Genomic DNA, 16,902 nt, shown 5'->3' on the forward strand with positions numbered 1-16,902 from the left:
ATCTGGATCATAACCGGTTCACTTCCCACCCACAATTTTTAGTTGTTTATGTCCCTCTATATTATCCATTCCTCAAACCTATCGAGGAATTGTTTTGCCTGGAGATGAAAAGTGTGTGACCGAAATCCCCACACAGATTTACCCTTCTCCAAGCTATAGCAGTTGATGCTTTTCATGGCTGGATTCGCCATGCAAGGTGACATTTTCCCCGCTGCTTGGCCAGACCAAAACAGAAAAGAGTATGCAGTATAGCTGTTATATATATATATATATATATATATATAACACTGTTGGACTGTGGGGGAAACCAGAGCACCCAGAGGAAACCCATGCAAAGGCAGAGAGAACATGCAAACTCCACACAGAAACACCAACTGAGCCAAGGTTCGAACCAGCGATCTTCTTGCTGTGAGGCAACAGCACTACCTACTGCACCACTGCCTCACCATATATATATTCTCAGAAATAAAGGTACATGAGCTGTCAATGGGGCAGTACTTTTTCAGAAGATACATATTAGTACCCAAATGTACCTAAAAAGTACCTCTGAAGAACCATTATGGACCCTTCAGGTACAAATATGTACCGTTTGAAAAGGTACCGCCCCAGTGACAGCTCCAATACCTTTATTTCTGAGAGTGTACCTTTTTATGAGAACAATTATGTACCTTAATTTAAATTGTACCATAAAAGGTACAGAACAGTATCATAAGAGGTCTTTTCTGTACCATATAAAGTAAACTTTTACAAAGGTACAAAATTGGCCCTCAAGGAACATTATTTGTACCACCGTGTACCTTTTTTTCTGAGATGTTAACAATTCAAATGTTGGTTGTGGCACGGTACAAATATCCCAGCATGCATTGTGGCGTGAATAAATGTAGTATAATTAGGGATGTAACAATATTGTTAATACGTCATACCGCAATAGTAATTTTTTTCAATATTACCGTAGGCAAATGACTCAATAAAACTATATTTCTGTGAAAAGTTTGCTTAGGCAAATGAAGCGAACGGGAGGTAACGGGAACTACAATTCCCATCAGCCTAGGTGTGGCCATCATCCTTTGCTGTCTGTTGTCACTACAGATCCAGTAATGCGGATATGGAGTGTGTTGCTAGTAGGGGGGAAGAAAAAGAGCTGGAAATGATCTAACCTAAAGTGGGTTTTAAATCAGATGTGTGGAAACATTTTGATTTCTTTCTAAAAAGATACGAAAAAGGAGAAAAGGTGACAGACTGTTGTGATGAGTCAGAAGGCATTGAATCCATTTGCAAGCTTTATTAAAAGCACACATACATACAAATACAAAGGGGCAATCCAGGAGACAGAACGTGGGACAGGCAAAAGTTCAAAGGCAGGCAGATATCTTTCGTAATCGTAGAACAAGCACAGGGTCAGAAACACAGATCAGTCCGAAGCAGGGAGTATGGAACGCTCAGAAATGACAGCCAGGCAAATCAAGACTTCGCAAAGAACCAGAGTGTGAGTGTGGTATATATACACGAGAGCTGATGAGCTGCACCTGGACCGCAATCAGTGCCAGGTAGCAGGGCTTATGGGAGTTTGAGTCCGTGAGTCGAATTAGAATTCTGGCGATGGCTCCCTCTGGTGGTGCACAAGAGGATTGGCATCGCCCTCATTTACAACACAGACAAATAAAAAAACAGTATGCAGGCACTGCCAGACTGTGGTGAAATATAAGTCGGGGAATACGACTAAAAACAGTCATGGGGACTGCAGAACACAGCACACTTGTTAGATTGATGCAGACATTGACCTGTACCGCAAAGAGACCTCTATCTCACTCATGGCTTGTCCTCTCAAGTGGTGGAAAGACAATGCACAACGTTACCCACTGCTGTCTACCTTGGCTAAATCATGTCCCAGAAACCTCAGTCCCAAATGAGAGTTTTTTTTTTCTGTTTCAGGGGACATGCCCAGAGATCCCAGCTTTTACCAGATTATAGTTATGTGATAATTTTCCTTAAAAAAACCCATCTTCATCTAAGTGAGTGCGTGATTAAATGTTGAATGTGATGAGTTTTCAACAATACTAAATTGAAACTTTATTTTTTTATATGTTTTAATAGTTTTTTGTTATTAAAATTGAAAAATTGAAGTTCCTGTTTGGAAACTTACAGATAGATGGCTAATTTGTATGTCATTGATATGTTCAGTGCTAAGGTAAATAAACACTTTTGTCACTTTTTTCGAGTCTTGTCATTAGTTTTGTTTTTCCTGTAAATTACTCATTAAATACTGTACCGTGCCATTACCAAGGTATTATCGTACCGTGAAATTCTAATATCGTTACATCTCTAAGTATAATGGTCTCACTGTTTTCTTTATTTGCATTTTATTCTGCTTTTGTTTAAGTTTAGACTTTCAGTTGCAATAGTATGATCCTGCACAACTGGAGTAGCTGCACTCTCAGGACCGCATGTTTAGGACCGCATTTTTAGGACCCTAGTTTTTTGCAGAAGCGCCACCTGATTTGATTGGATGACAAAGTGAAACTGCATTTCTAGGACCCGTTTTGGAACTGCGCCACCTACCGAATTGGATTATATAGCGGAAACTTTCAGGCACTTTTATTACAGAGGTTAAAGTGTAAAACGCCTGCTTTAAGTAACATTTTTAAAATACAACAAATGAATTTACACCTAAAATATAAATGAATAAGTAGAGTTGAGTGCCTTAAAAGTCTTAAATTCCTTGAAAAATACTGTATATTGATGAACCCCATTACATTGAACAAATTAGCTTAGTATTAAGGAAAATAAATTGAAATCAAATGGGTTCAGCATTTGCAGTTACTAATTTAAAACCAGGTTGTAAAGGTTTTAGAGAGACAAGACGCAAGAATGATTCAAGAATGTACATTTATATAAATATCCACACTTTTTTTTTATTAATGCAATTCAACCACAAAATTGACCCCACTGTTTATTCAGTTGCTGCATTCAGACTGGCTGTAGACTTTAGCTCCTGTGAATGAGAGTGAAGAAGAAAGTTCAAGTATATATATATATATATACACACACATATATATATATATATATATATATATATATATATATATATATATATATATATATATATATATATATATATATAGACACACACACACACACACACACATATATATATACATACATATAAATACACACACACATACACACACACACACATACATATATATATATATATATATATATATATATATATATATATATATATATATATATATATATATATATATACACATACACACTGGGGTAAATAAGTATTCAACAAGTTCCCATTATTCTCAGAAAACATATTTCTAAAGGTGCTATTGACCTGAAAACCAAAGAAAAAAATATATGAATAGAAAACAAATCTAATTACTTTACAAATTGTTATTAACATCTGGTGAAAATTTCAAGTCAACAGCACCTTTATAAATATGTTTTCTGAGAAAAATGAAAACGTGTTGAATATTCAATTCAATTTTAATTAATTTCATCTTTATTTCTAAAGCACTTTTACAATGTAGATTGTGTCAAAGCAGCTTAATATTTATTAAATTCAGTTCAGTTTAGTGTGGTTTAGTATTCACTGCTGAAAATCCAAACACTAAAAAAAAGCAAATCCATCGATGCACAGTTCCACAAGTCCTAAACCAAGCAAGCCAATGGCAACAGTGGAGGAACAAAACTTTACCAATTGATGAAAGGGAAGGAATAAACCTTGAGAGAAACTAGGCTCAGTTGGGAACAACCATTTCTCTTCTGGCCACACTTCACATGCAGAGCTGCAGTCTAGGCGCTGGAGGCAAACACTGGGCGTCCATCGTAGAGAAGCTGCAGGTGTGAGTAGGTCACCAGCTGGTTTTCAGGCTGGACCACAGGGTCAATGTGGGCACTCATCTGTCACTGGGGTCTTTCATTAATCAGTCTCATGCTCTCCACTTCTCCATGACCACCACAGCATCTGCTCATGATACGGTCTGTTTCAGGATTATGGATACATTTAGAAGTCCTCTATAGTGGCATCATCTCTTCACAGGTTACGATCTCTAGAGGCCTCTGGATGAATATCCCCAGGTGGAAATAGGGAACAAGGAAAATAATTAGCGCAGCTGCTGTTCATAGTGTATTTAAACAAGAGATATTAAATATCAAGACAAAAATGAAGTGCTAAGAGATAAAATAGCAGTTATATGAATAAACATGAAACGCACATGATTATTTATAACAAAATGTCTGGTTAAGACAGCAAGAGTGTTCCCTCCAAGTGGTTTGTCAATCCCACTCACCCGCATAGAGCACATAGGGCAGCACAGTGGTTAGCACCGTCGCTTCACAGCAAGAAGGTTGCTGGTTCAAGCCCCGGCTGGGCCAGTGGTCATTTCTGTGTGGAGTTTGCATGTTCTCCCCATGTTCAAGTGTATGAGTGTAAATGGGTGTTTCCCAGTACTGGGTTGCAGCTGGAAGGGCATCCGCTGTGTAAAACATATGCTGGATAAGTTGGCAGTTCCTTCTGCTGTGGCAACCCCTGATAAATAAAGGGACTAAGCCGAAAAAGAAAATGAATGAATATATATATTCTTGAATATGTAAAACAATGTATATGAACTCAAAAGGTTAATCAATTGTTATGAAATAAAATTCAGATTAATATTTAATATAAGAGGTAAAATAACAAACATTTGCTTTACAGTGTAAGCTATAATATATATATATATATATATATATATATATATATATATATATATATATATATATATATATATATATATATATATATATATATATATATATATATATATTTATTTCTGGCTTGTTGGGAGAACCAAACAGGAAACTTTACTCCCAACTCCATATTTTTAAGTTTATAAGAGCAATACCCACCTATTGAATGGTCTCCCTTCTTTCGTCAGTTGTTTGTAAATCTGTCTGTTAAATTCTTTTACTTCACTGAAATAGAGAACAATCACTGTTGAGTTAACATATATACCAGTAACAAAAAGGCTCTTTGAGCATTGTGCCAAAATTAACCATATTCTGACCTGTAATAATAATCTTTACCAGAAAGAAAGACCTGCTCAGCATTATCCAAAGACCAGCTCCTCAAGACACCCAGAGGATGTACGATGGCCTATGAAAAAAAATCATTTAAATATGAACTAAAATACTACCACAGAACAGCAAATCATTTTACATGGATTCAAAAATGAGTAGCACCCAGCGTGCAGTTTATATACTTATTTGGCCAGACATTCCTCTGGAAAATGAACACCACAGATAAGCTGCACTTCTTCATAGATATGCTATAAACTCAAGAACACAGCTAGCATTTGTAACTGTATTTATAAACTGCTTATCAATGTCTATTTAATGTAGAGTTAATGCTAAACAAATAAAATATTCATAAATTAACTAGTTATTAAATGCTTAATAATTATTTATTTATAGTATGCAGATGTTATAAAGTGTTACTCAACAGTTTGAGATAACCTCAATGAAAATATTCCTGTAGTTTGTTTTCTTTTCCTCCTACAATGAGCCTAAGCAATCCTATCATATTGGCCATAACTTCTTATTCGCCAGGTAAAACATACCTGATATAAATTAAAGATATGAGACTTTATATGGTTAAGACCTGCAGAATAATCCTAACTTTCAGAATCTCATTCATCACTGTAAAACGATGACAAAACATCAGGCTAATAACACATACAGTATTGTGGGGCAAACAGGCAGTCAGCACAATTTTTAATGTGCTAATGTAATACAACGAATAACACGAATTCAGTAAAATATAGATAAATCTAAAACTCTTACATCAAACGTGCTTTTACCATCTTAGTTTAATACATGTCACTAAGCACATTAGCCGTTAAGTCAACAAGCCATTAAATCAACAATGTTTCATTAAACCATGGTCACGAGCTACGAACGTCGTAGCATTTAATCAAACTAGAAAACGAACTCTAGAAAATTATTAACAGTTATAACAGCTCTCACTCTGGCTGTGTAAAATTATCCATAATTATTATTATAATATTTTATTCTTCTTCTGGAAAAAATATCGTCACGTAACATTTTTGTCCCAGACCCTTAAAAGTGGGGTAAATCATGCAGGCTAATCTGGCATTTCTGCATAAACTCACTGTATAAAACAGCAGGATTACAAAATAAACACATACTTTAACAGTTTAAAATAAAACTTAATAGAAAAATCGGTACTTACACTTTCCTTGTCATCCGTGTCGTCCATTAGCGCATCCATGATCCAATCCGACAGGTGACGCTGTCACAAAAAACTAGGGTCCTAAAAATGCGGTCCTAAAAATGCGGTCCTGAGAGTGCAGCCACTCCAGTTGTGCAGGAATACCCTTCTCTTCAGTTGCCTGTTTGTGAGTTAAACTGTTAATTTTGTTAGTTGTCACCATTATTGAGGTTCTCACGCTGATTCTTGATCTGTTGGTCTGTTTAAGTGCAACTTACACCATAGAGTAGTGTTTTTGTACAAGATATTCTTAAAAACTTCCAGAAATCATTGCCACGTATAGATTAAACATTGAATAGGAGCAGTAAATTATATTATATTAGACTAGAACAGATTCTGCCATTTAATAGCAACATTAATATCAACAGATTTTATTTAGGTTTTTGGCTGGCTTGCCTTATCAAAAGAGCTTTTTAAACAAAGGTTTTATCAATTACAAAAGCCAAAATATATTAATGATACAAATGTCAGGGCTATGACCCCAACTAAAGCAAACTCTGTTCTCCATGATGGTGACGTAAAATGTTAACCTTTCTCTCTAGAAGACCTTTAGTAGATGTTATACAAAAATAAACGTTTCAGTAATAAGTGAAGCTGGTGATGATGTTTGTAGAGTTGTTTAATCATCCGCTTATAATTTAAATTATTTAATCATATGTTGTACTTCAGGTTGTTTCATTATAAAGCTGTGACTAAAGTTGTAGTTCTGTTCTTGTTTTTTTCCCTTAAGTATTTCTTTATTTGTTCACTGCTAATCCTCAATCATCATTTAATTAGTAATTAAATTAATTAATTTGCTTTAGCTTTGCTACATGTTTCTTGATCACTCAGTAGTGTGGTCACTTCAATTAAAACTGAAGTATATGCTCTGAGGTTTAAAGGGTTAAAGGTGTGAGATTTAAAAACACAGTGTAAAAATGTATTTTAACAGTAATATACTGTTAATTTAAACTACGGAAGTAGACTGTAAAAAGACAGTAGATTGCTGGCAACCACAGCTGCTAGTAGTTTACCTTTAAATAAAGGAAAAAACTGTATTTTACTGTAAAACCTGAAGCAAATTTCTTTTGTGTGTCACTGTTGTGGAGGATAGTAGAGCCAGTGTATGAGTTAAAGATGAACAATGAACTGCAGATGTAATTCTGTATGTTTCTTTATTTAAAGACAGCAGCTGTTTGGTTGCTGATGCAGTCAGAATCTTTATGGTAATTCCAGATTTACATGTATGTGTGCTGCTGTAAAATATAATATATTTGGGTTAAATGAAACTTTTCTAATTAACTAAAATAAGTTAAGTATGCTTCTAAGCATATATAGCACTTTACTAATAAACTCATTCAGTAGTTGGCCAGTTTGAGACAGTTGCTTTCAATGAACAAAATGAGTTTACATGAGTTTTGTGTATATCAATGTAGTCCATGTATTTTTACTAGGGTTGGGTATTGTTTGGGTTTTTTTCGATACCGGTGCTAAATGGATACTTTTAAAATGATACCGGTGCCAAAATGGTGCCTGAATCGATACTTTTTAGCCACAAAATGATGATGGATGACTCCTAAAAAAATATTTTATTAAAAAATAATTTTAATAAAACAATATAATTTCAGTTTAAAGTAAACATCAATTCATTTTGTATTACATTAATAGATTTCCTTTGATCATTTGTTGGTTAGCATGAATTTAAAATTTACTAATTTATAATACTAACCTGTGGGGGGGCAGACAGGGGTCACTTACTATTAGGAGCACATTTTAACATATACATCACAAAATAACTAACATTATTCAAAGTCATTTTTGTTCATGCATCACTCTGCAGTCTCCATAGGTAAGATAATTGAAAAACTTAAACTCAAAATAATCTTTCTTGTTCATTTATTCGACAAGTGACTTTGTACTGGTGTAGGATAACACATCTCTAACATTCAAGTACATCAAGGCACATTGTTGCACCTGTAAACTTTAACAGGCCTACAGTTTAAGTCAATTTATTTTACCCCTCCCATTCATTTAAAATAATGTTTCTGAAAATGTTTACGAGTTTATGAGTTTAAAACAGTTTATGAGTTTTAAAGGGTCACGAAACACCAAAACAAATTTTTTGAGCTGTTGACAGTCGTATATGTGTCCCACACTGCTAAAAACACTATTAGGAAACCTATATTTCACTAAAAAGTGTAAATTGGTTGTTTTTGCGTTATTTCAAGCAAATTCATACTTCCTGTTTGAAACGAATTTTTGAAGCTGCGTCACGGTCATGACATAATAGCCTGTATTCCAGCGTGCAGACTGGGCGTCTGTGCCAGAGTGAGTCTTATTACGTCTTACAGTGTGTTGCATTAATGCATGAGTAAGGCTTGGTTCAAACCAATCAGCGCGCTCTATTGTGCAACTTCATCAATATTCATTACTGTCACAGTGTAGACGGCAAAGACGGCACTTTGTGTTGGCAAAACAAGCGTGAAGTGTTGCTTTTATAGTTTGCTGCAGTTACGTTTCGTTTTCATTGTATCTCTGTGAGAGCGCAGACTCACGCGTGGATTAACAGTGTACGCGACGCACGACAACAATAACTTACGTGTCTAAGGAGGATTATTGTTTACCTGAGAGCTGTTCTCATCTGCAAACGCTGAGATCCAGATTGTAGTCTCCTCTAAATAAAGACGCGGCTCTAGTTGCTGGTGATTGTCCTGTCTTTACAGATTTGGTAAATGAGCGACCAGTGCTCTTTGTTTATTCAGTTCGTAGTTTGTTCGTATCAAACAAACTATTGCACCGAGTGCAATAGTTAGCACTAACAGTTACAACCAAACTATAACCTCGTGTTGGATTTTGTGACCGGAATAACACACGCGGCTTTCTGACGCTACCTGCCGTGTGTATCTAAGTGTCCGGGAAATGCTGAGTTTTTTTTTCTCATTCGCCGTGCGGTATCAAACATTGCATGAAAAATACACGCTTAGAGCAGCGCCTCGAATCAAATATCACGTTTGTCGGGAGGGACATTAATGAATTCCCTGAATGAAAGAGCCAAACTGCAGTTAAAGTCCACCATTTAATAATTTGGCAAATAATTATACTACAGATGTCCATGTAAACACAGTCACATTGTCCGCTGTGGGTGTGTGTTTTGACTCTGAAATTCAGCGCGCCCAAATAGACACTCCCATACCAAGCCGCTTTTCTTCCTCCGACACTCCCCCCTAAACAGAGCTGGACACGCCCACTTTCTGACTTTTTCCAAAGTAGAGGTGTGAAAACACACTGCTGAAACGAGGGGGTTTCATGGCCCTTTAAGTAGTTAAAGCGTTGTAAATACTTGCGATCGCCTCACTCGCGACAGAGCGCATATGAGGTAAATTACGTCAGTAATAACCGGTTATGATTATTGCTAAACCGATACCGAATTGTCCGAGTCTGCATTGCAGTGCACCGAAGAAACGATTAATTTTGACACCCCTATTTCACATGATGGACATGACTGAAGTTTAATCTTTTTATTACCTGTGTCAATTTGGGCGTCAACTTCTGACGAATGCGGGAAACTGATGCGCACAGCACCTTCACAGAGAGAGCCAAAACAGAGGGAGCGACACCTAAAGCACGCGAGAGAGGCTCTGCCTTTGAGCCGTCAAATGTGTCATTAAGTTTGTTTTTAAGTCATTTATGTTTCCCCCTTACACGCAACTTTTGTAAAGACAGTTGCTGTGTCAGAATCCTTGCTTGTAAAATATGCTTTAGAATGCTTAGTTTAAGCAAATTGGATGAACGTGATCACGCGCCATGATCTAAAGAGCGTCGCTTTGCTTTCGCTCACTGAAAACCAGTTTTAATGCGTTGTACTACGCGCGTTGCGTGCGTCTGTTCCCTAGAGACAATAGCAAAGGCCTGATATCGCCTGTCCGTCGTATTCCTAAAAATTGTTTAGAATTAAATGTTTAGTGATGCTGTGACACGACGCATGTGCCTTTTTTCATGCACTCCTTTGATGCTTTTCATGTTTTTGCCGTAGCACCGGAATTAGGCATCGAATTCATACGCTGATTTAACACCGATACATACCGGTTACCAAGGTACCGGTGCTATAATGGCACCGGGTTTCGGTACCCAACCCTAATTTTTACAGCAACATACTGTAAAACAACAGTACATTGCTGTTCAGTACAGTACAACTGCAGCTGCCAGTATATTACCGTTTTTTAACGTTACTGTCATCATGGAAAAGATAAAATAAATCCGTTATTAGAAATGAGTTATTAAAACTATTATGATTAGAAATGTGTTGGGAAGAATTTTATCTCCGTTAAACAGAAATTGGGGGGGGGGAATTAACGGGGGTGGGGGGAATCAGGGGGACTAATAATTCTGACTTCAACTGTATTTATTTCTGTATTTATTAACATGTTAAACCTTTTTCAAAAGTTATTTTAAATGAGGTTTTTTCTTTCCTATAAATCATACAAAATGTGATTTAAATGGTGTCCAGTTCTGTATTGCATAATATTTTGAAATTAAGATTTTTTTAATCATATTTTTTATTCTGACAGTCTGTTCACAGGACATTTTGTTTCCACTAAGTTAATATTGGTTCCGTCTGTGACAACATTTAGGGACTTTAACCTTTACCAAGTCATAAGCCAAACAGGTTTTTCCAGACATTTGTTTCATAAAATCGATGTTTAACATCACATCCTGTAAATAAACAAAACAGAGACAAGTTCCCAACTTTAACCTTGGCCAAATCAAACAGATCAATTTGTCAATGGCTACTGTTACAAAATGATTAACTCAGACAGCATTTCAGTATTATAAGTAATCCATTTACATTATATACGAGTTTAAGTTATATTTTTAGTTGCACTATATGAATTTTTAATCAAATGATAATTGGTTTTATTGAAAAGCACTTGTTTTGTTTTTCCTTCAGACTGCCTGACATCAGAGTGCATTTTAAACAGGGGTTCAGACCTGCATGTCTTCATTAAACACCTTATGCAAGATTGATTCTGTCTGAGATCCAACCCCTGAAACCACCTAGATGAGACACATTGTCCACTGCCTTCAGATCCTGTTTATATCTTTTTTAACAAGCATATATCACCCTATACTCTAAATAATCATATATTAATCTAAATGCATCTTTTCACAATTATCAATGATACCACATACCTTAAAATGCATGGCTGATAAAAGATTAAATAAATAAAGGTATATGGGAAATTTATTGTTATTATTATTTTTTAATGATTTCTAGCTCTTTCCGGACCCTTTAAGTTAAACAGGTACTGTAAATATATACATCAGGATATATTCATATTATAGTTTTTGTAGTTTATTTAAATAGATTATATCTGTAGTGTTTTAAGGTTCTGACACACAGAGGCAGGGTTTATTGGCACAAGAAAAACAACTGCCACAGTTCCTGTGAGTTTTTAGGTTTTTATTCAGTAATTGCATTTTAATGTCATGCCACAAGTTTTCAATGAGGGTTAAGGTCAGGGAATTGAGCTTACTATTTTATTATTTAAATTTTTGTCTGACAACCAAGTTGTTGCTTGTTTACTAATTTGTTGTTGCTCACTTACTCAAGTTTGGGGTCATTGTATTGTTGAAACACTAATCTCAGCAGCATTTCCTTTTCAGCATATATGAGAACATAACCTTGACTAAGTATTTTGATGTATTCAACTGCTCTATGAAATCTGCTAAACAATAAATAGGCCCAATATGTGAAATATCGCCATAGCATGATTTTGTGTCAGTGAACTGTGTATACAGTAAACTGTGTCTTTAAACATACCCTTTCCAATGTATTGGCCAAACACTCGGAAACAACAAATACAAATACTGTCATCTATGCTAGTTTTTCTATCACTAATAATACATCAGCAGTTACATCATTCGCAATGCACGAACCTCACTATTTGGTAATAACAGTTATCGGCTAAATACAGTTTTACACACACACACACACACACACACACACACACACATACACACACACACACACACACAATTGCAAGGAAAATGTGAACCCTTTGTGATGACTTGTTTTGGAAAAACTCTGTTTAAACTAATACCACACCTGCATTGAATGTTATCATGTTTAATGGTTGTTTTCATTGCACACAATATTTAAAGATTCACAAGACAGGGTGGAAAACGTATGTGAACCCCACAGGCAAGGGGTGTTTAACTCTGTTTCTGATTATTCCTGAGGGTTCAGCTGCAACCCTAATCAAACAAAGCTGTCTTTAATAGCCAAAAGCTTCTTTAGATATTGCTTAGTTGGTTTAGCTACGATTGATCAGGTTTGGTGCACTTGAATGAAGCTGGAAAGGGTTACAAAAGTATCTCTAAAAAGATTTGATGTTCAAGTTTCCACTGCAATACAAATGGAGAAAGTTTAGCACTGTTGCTTATCTTGCAAAACATTTGTTTTCCTGTAAAAATGACTGCACAGCTTAGAATACCCGAGAAAGAACAAAAAATCCTAGTGTCAGCTGAAGACATACATAAATCTCTAGCAGAATCAGACAAATCAGAATCAGTTTTATTGCCAAATGTGCTTCACACACACAAGGAATTTGTTTTGGCTATAAGCTTCCAGTGTACATAAAGTGACAACACAAAATAAATATGAAAAAGACAATAAACATTAAACAGAGATGCAGTTAGTCCAAAAATCTGAATGTTGAATTGTATGTACAGATTTGTTATAAATATACAGGTTATAAGGTGCTGTGTACGAATGCGAATGGAGAAAGTATTGTATATTGTTATAAGATGCTATGTACAAATGCGTATGAGAAAGTATTGCACATGTTTATTGCACAGTTGGGGAATATTTAACAGTTCATGAGGTAGATGGCCTGAGGAAAGAAACTTTTCCTGTCTCTGGCTGTTTTTGTGCTTGGTGCTCTGAAGCTGGGTGCAAGGCGTCCAGAGTGATTTTGCGAGCCCTTTTAGTCACTCTGGAAGAGTAAAGTTTTTGAAGTATAGGAAGAGTAGTGCCAGCGATTCGTTCAACAGTCCAGACTATTCGCTGTAGTCTACAGAGGACGGTTTTGGCAGCTGAGCCAAACCAGACAGTGACAAAAGTGCAGAGGATAGATTGGATGACAGCTGAGTAGAACTAACTCTACAAGCAGCTCCTGTGGTAGGTTAAATTTCCTCAGTTGATGAAGGAAGTATAGTCTATGTGAATGTCCCACTTTAGATCCTGAGAGATGATGGTGCTCAGAAACCTGAAAGACTTTACTGCAGTCACAGTGCTGTCATGATGGTTTGTTGGGGGTGTGCAGGGGGGTATCTCCTAAAGTCCACTATCATCTCCACTGTTTTGACCATGTTCAGCTCCAGGTCGTTGTATCTGCATTATAAAGCTAGTCGCTTCACCTCCTGTCTGTATGCAGACTCATCACTGTTCCTGATGAGGCCAAAAACAGTAGTGTCGTCTGCAAACTTAAGGAGCTTGATGGAGGGGTCTTTACCGGTGTAGTCGTTGGTGTATAGGTAGACATTTAGTACATGGTAACATTTTTGTTGACAAATCTACAATAAGTAAAACATTAAACAATAATGGAGTTCATGGGAAAACACCATGGAGGAAACCACTGCTGGACAAAAAAAAAAAAAAAAAAACATTGGATCAAGTTTTTGTGTTTTGTGTGTTTGCAAAAGAGCACTGAGATCAGGGATGGGCAAACCAGTGTCCTGCAGTTTTGCTCCAACCCTAATCAAACACACCTGCCTGTAGCTTTCTTGTGATCTTGAAGACACTGATTAGTCTGTTCAGATGTGTTTGATTAAAGTTGGAGCAAAACTCTGCAGGGACACCGGTCCTAGGGGAACAAGTTTGCCCATCCCTAACCTTAATGTTCCACAGCAATACTGGCATAATATTCTGTAGACAGAAGAAACCAAAACTGAGTTGTTTGTAAAGAACTCACAATGCTATGTGCACTGTTAAAAATTGTCCCGTTAAAAACTGTAAAATACTGGCAGCTGCAGTTGCCAGCAATGTACTGTTATTTTACACTATGTTGCTGTAAAAATACATGGACTACATTGATATACACAATACTCAAGTGAACTAATTTTGTTCACTGAAAGCAACATCCTCAAATTGGCCAACTACTGAATGAGTTTATGAAGTATTGTGCTATATATGCTTGGAAGCATACTCATAATGATAACTTATTTTAGTTAATTAGAAAAGTTTTATTTAACCCAAATGTCTTATATTTCACAGCAGCACACATACATGTAAATCTGGAATTACCAGAGAGATTCTGACTGCATCAGCAACTAAACAGCCGCTGTCTTTAAAAAAAAGAAACATACAGAATAACATCAGCAGTTCATTGTTCATCTTTAGCTCATACACTGGCTCTATTCTCCTCCACATCGGTGACACACAGAAGAAATTTGCTTCAGGTTAAACAGTAAAATACTGTTTTTTCCTTTATTTAACGGTAAACTACTGGCAGCTGTGGTTGCCAGCAATCTACTGTTTTTTTACAGTCTACTTCCGTAGTTTAAATTAACAGTATATTACTGTTAAAATACATTTTTACACTGTGTTTTTACTTTCACACCTTTAACCCTTTAAACCCCAGAGCATATACTTCAGTTTTAATTGAAGTGTCCACACTACTGAGTGTTCAAGAAATGTAGCAAAGCTAAAGTAAATTAATTAATTAAATGACTAATTAAATGATCATTGAGGATTAGCAGTGAACAAATGAAGAAATGCTGAAGGAAAAAAACAAGAACAAAACATACAAAACTACAATTTAAGTCACAGCTTTGAAATGAAATATCCTGAAGGTCAACAAATGATTAAATCATTTAAATTATCAGTGGATGATTAAACAACTCTACAAACAGCATCACCAGCTACACTTATTACTGAAACATTTATTTTTGTTTAACATCTACTAAAGTTCTTCTTGAGAGAAATGTTAACATTTTACGTCACCATCATGGAGAACAGAGTTTGCTTTAGTTGGGCTCTTAGCCCTGACATTTGTATCATTAATGTAATTTGGCTGCTGCAATTATCTAAAACTTTGTTTAAAAAGCTCTTTTGATGAGGCAAGCCAGCCAAAAACCTATGTAAGATCTGGTGATGTTTATGTTGCTATTAAATAGCAGAAGCTGTTCTAATTATTATATAATTTACTACTCCTATTCAGTGTTTAATCTATTGTTTCACATCATATGTGGCAATGATTTCTGAAAGTTTTAAAGAACATCTTGGACAAAAACACTGCTCTATGATGTAAGTTGCAATCAAACAGACATTAATTATCAGCGTATGAACCTCAATAATGCTGACAACTAACAAAATTAACAGTTGAAATCACAAACAGGCAACTGATAGTCTAAACATAAACAACAACAGAATAAAACGCAAATAAAGAAAACTGTAAGACCATTATACTACATTTATTCATTGCGCAATGCATGCTGGGATATTTGTACTGTGCCACAACCAGCATGCATTGCAGCATGAAACATTTGAATTGTTACCATTGTTGAGGTACAAGGTCTGATTCATGAGGTCTGAGTGTGTCTTTGCCATATAAGAATTGTTTTTGTATGTTACTAATGTACTTAATAATTAAATGAATATCTGCAACGAAACATAAAAACTGTTGCATGAGTGCCTTCATCTAGACCATACCAAAACATTCATGGGAATAATTTTTAGACAACTAGATGTATCTATCTATTGACTTTCCCACTTTATTGCTATAGTACAAACATTTTGTAAACTCTGTATTACAGCAGTTGGAAATTTTAATCAAATGAGTTCAAGGGTGAAGAGCCCAACTAAATCAGCCCCTCGCTCCATTACGGTGACACAAAAACACCTAAATTTCTGTTGGATCTCAATGAGAATAGTATGGACGTCCAAGCAGTCAGTAATAAGTGTGTCTGCTGTTGTTTGTGGAGTTGTTTAATGATCCTCTGCTGAGACTGAAGGTGTTTTATTTGACTTGATTTTATTTAATGTTGTAACTCAAGTCACTGTTTGCGTTTCTTGTTTCTTCAGTAATTGAGATTATTAACAGCAGGTGTTTATCAGTGTCTGAATTCACTCATTAGTTTTCATTAACTCTGTCAGATGAACTATATTGGTGAACTAGTTGATGAAATAGTGAACAAGGGCACAAAATGTGATTTTAAACACAGACTTCAAAACTTCAAATCTGAACTCTGTTCGCTCACAGTTTTCTGCAGTTGGTTACTTTCTCGAAAACAAAAATGTTACCCAGAATGCACTGTTTTTAACAGAATATTACTGTTTTAGTGAAAAAACATTATTTTACCGTAGAATCTGACCGTTTTTTAACAGCAATTTTTTACAGTGTGTGATTCCAAAGTTCATTCATTAATTTTACTTCAGCTCAGTCCCTTTATTCAACAGAAGAAAATACATCTTCTGGAGTGCCCCATGTCAGAGTCCTGACCACAAACTGATTGAGATGCTGTGGCATAACCTTATAAGAAAGGGATCCACACCAGACATCCCAAAAGCATTGCTGAACTAAATCAGTTTTGTAAACAGGAATGGTTCAAAATCCCCCCTGACTGAATTGTTGGCAATCAAC

At 35.8% G+C, this 16,902-nt stretch overlaps 1 long non-coding RNA gene across 7 annotated transcripts; it reads right to left on the bottom strand.

Annotated features, from left to right (window-relative positions):
• Positions 1-2,870: 2,870 nt before the first annotated feature.
• Positions 2,871-6,285, bottom strand: LOC100538006 (uncharacterized). 7 transcript variants are annotated; one of them, XR_012385241.1, is made up of 6 exons: positions 6,242-6,285; positions 5,077-5,146; positions 4,900-4,965; positions 4,305-4,559; positions 3,710-4,074; positions 2,871-2,992 (listed from the first exon to the last, which is right to left on the bottom strand). It is a non-coding gene; the product is annotated as an uncharacterized lncRNA (long non-coding RNA). The 7 variants fall into 7 exon arrangements; XR_012385242.1 differs by having other exon boundaries at positions 3,736-4,185; positions 4,230-4,490; positions 5,058-5,146; XR_012385240.1 differs by lacking the exon at positions 2,871-2,992 and having other exon boundaries at positions 3,546-4,185; positions 4,230-4,490.
• Positions 6,286-16,902: the final 10,617 nt, after the last annotated feature.

This window comes from Danio rerio, chromosome 9, assembly GCF_049306965.1.
Source record: "Danio rerio strain Tuebingen ecotype United States chromosome 9, GRCz12tu, whole genome shotgun sequence".
In the NCBI taxonomy this organism is placed as follows: Eukaryota; Metazoa; Chordata; class Actinopteri; order Cypriniformes; family Danionidae; genus Danio; species Danio rerio.